This window comes from Myotis davidii, unplaced genomic scaffold (assembly GCF_000327345.1).
Source record: "Myotis davidii unplaced genomic scaffold, ASM32734v1 scaffold591, whole genome shotgun sequence".
NCBI lineage: Eukaryota > Metazoa > Chordata > Mammalia > Chiroptera > Vespertilionidae > Myotis > Myotis davidii.
In genome coordinates this window covers 2,197,688-2,200,571 of record NW_006284340.1, presented here as the reverse complement: position 1 = coordinate 2,200,571, position 2,884 = coordinate 2,197,688, and positions in this window count along the sequence as shown.

Here is a 2,884-nt window from a genome sequence, read left to right as displayed (position 1 = left end):
AAACTGTATTAAAGGGTCGCGGCATTAGGAAGGTTGAGAACCACTGGCTTAGACCATCCCTCCTTCCTTGCCTGCCCACTAAAGTCCCTCCTCCTACTGGTTCAGAAAGCGGAGCCTTCCTCCATTGCAACATTTCCCCTCATAGAGTGATAGTCATTCCTCCTGCTTCCACTGTATCCAGAAGATAATAACATCAACAACAATGATGAACTTCAATGTATTTATGCAGCACTTTTATATGCCAGGGCCTGTACTTGGAGCTTTGTAGGCATTAACTCATTTAATCCTTACAATGACCCTGTTAGGCAATTTTATCATCCCTTTCCTTTCCTTCCCTTCCCTTTCCTTTTTAATTGGTTTTAGAAAGAGAGGAAGGAAGAGAGAGAGAGACAAAGGAACATCAATATGAGAGAGAAACATCAATCAACTGCCTCCTGCACACCCCCTACTGGAGACCCAGCTGCAATCTGGGTATGTGCCCTTACCAGGAATTGAACCAGGGGCCCTTTGGTGCACAACCTACCTCTTTTTATCATAACACATCTTATTGTCTTGAAATGGTTTAGTTATTACTTATCTCCCCAATAGACAGTTGTTCTTATTCATGTTTATATCCCTAGCAACTATTACATGTGTTTTTGGTTTTTTTTAAAGATTTTTTAAATTTATTTCAGAGAGGAAGGGAGAGGGAGAGGGAGAGATAGAAACATCAATGAGAGAGAATCATTGATCGGCTGCCTCCTGCCCGCCCCCTACTGGGGATCAAGCCTGCAACCTAGGCATGTGCCCTCGACCAGAATCGAACACAGGACCTTTCAGTCCGCAGGCCCTTCTATCCACTGAGCCAATCTGGCTAGGGCTACATGTGTTGTTGTTTTTTTTTTCTTTTTGGAATTTGATGAAGCAACATTCAAATTTAACCTAGCCTTGATCCCAAGGATTTTCAGGCCAGTGGCGGGAGAGGCTTAGTAAGGGCAGAGGCTTTCAAGGTCCCTCCAATCATATTAAGTGGTCTTCCTCCTTGAAGTAAATGGCATTGCATTTCTCCCATTCACTTAATACCTGGGAGTTACTTTGTTTACTACCTTTCTTCACACCTGCACCTCAAGAAATATCCTGAAATTCTTCTACTTCTATTTCCATAGCAATCACACTAATCCAGGTCACCATCACCTATCTCATAACTTGTCCAATAGCTTCCTATCATTCTCTGGCTTCTCCCTGTTCCATGTCTGTTCTCCTCCAAGTCATTCTCTACAAAATAAGTTGATTTTTTTTTAAAAAAAAACAAACAAGACAAAACTTAACTGAAATAAAAAATCCAACACAATTAAGCTCTTGCTTAACTGTCCAACCTTAAACTCCTTCCACATGGAGCTTCAGGCCTCTGGGCCTTCTGTTCCTCAAACAAGCCAAACTTGTTTAGCATCAGCACCTTAAATTCACATCCATAGTCCTCTGTCCCGAATGTTCGTCTTCCCATAGTTGGCATAGTCGGTGCCTTCTCCTCATTTAATTCTTAGCTCCGATCACCTCCTCAAAAAGTCCTTCCATGACCATACTGTTTTGCTTTCTTCCCAATACTTACTACCACCTGCAATCATCTCATTTACTTGTTTCAATGTTTTCTGCACTAGAAACATAAGCTTCTAAGTGCCAGAGCTTCTGTTTTATTCACTGCTGTGCCCCTAGCACCAATAACAGTACTTTTCGAATGAGTAAATGAGAGGAACACACAAGTCTTCACGGTGTTGACGGGAATGAGTCCCTGTGTTCCTACTGCTCCTTAGCTAATGGGAGGGGAGAGGTAAAGTACACAAACCATTGGGATCTATCATCATCCAGTTGGCAGAAGCAGCAATCACAGTTGTACAAGAGGCAAACTGGGTTGGTTCCCAGTGACTGCCAGTACTGAATTGGACTGAATGCTGATGCAGCTTCTGTTTTGGGGTGAAGTGCTGCCTGCTTATAAAAGGGCCACAGAGGGTAGTCCGTTCAGATAAACCTGACCCATCTATCTGTTCAGGGCAGCCTGGCCCTATCTGTTTGGAATCGTGTCCAGGTGATTTAGGCAGGCAGGCTAGGCTAGGCTAGCCTGTGCTGGTTTGCAGGCTGGGACTGTGGCCCCTTCAGTCCCTGCTGCTCTCTTAATTCCCTTTTCTTTTTTTTAATACTTTGATTTTTTACAGAGAGGAAGGGAGAGGGGACAGAGAGTCAGAAATATCGATGAGAGAGAAACATCGATCAGCTGCCTCCTGCACACCCCCAACCCGGGACGCGCCCACAACCAAGGTACATGCCCTTGACCGGATTCGAACCTGGGACCCTTGAGTCCGCAGGCCGACGCTCCATCCACTGAGCCAAACCGGTCAGGGCTCATCATTCCCTTTTCACCTACTTTACTCTAAATTCGCCTAACACCCTTACTTTCGTAAAACCTAAGCAATGAACTGTCCTAGCTAATCTATGTCCTACACCTCTCTCTGCATCGTTTTTTCTTTGGTTACGAAAGTCCCCCTTTTAATTACATAATTGCCCATCATTTCACGTATCTTACTGTCTCATCTAGTGCGCACGTGCTGAAGGACACCCACAGTCCCGTGTAGTTGACAAGGAAGCGTCCCATGACAAACGCTTCTGACTAGCGTTTCTGTGTTGATCCTAGGGTCAGGGCGAACTGCACCGATCCTCAGTTTTAGAGGCGGCTTCCGCGAGTCTCCAGAAGAGGCACCGGTCTCGCCAGTCCCGTGCTACCGGGCGGGGTGCCTCTTCGCACTCGCAGGACGTTGTCTCGGTCCCATACCTGCCGCCCATCGGATCGCCAGGGCAAAAACGAAAAGCCAACTGCCGCCGCCGGTCACCACCTCTGCCGGGGCCCAACTCG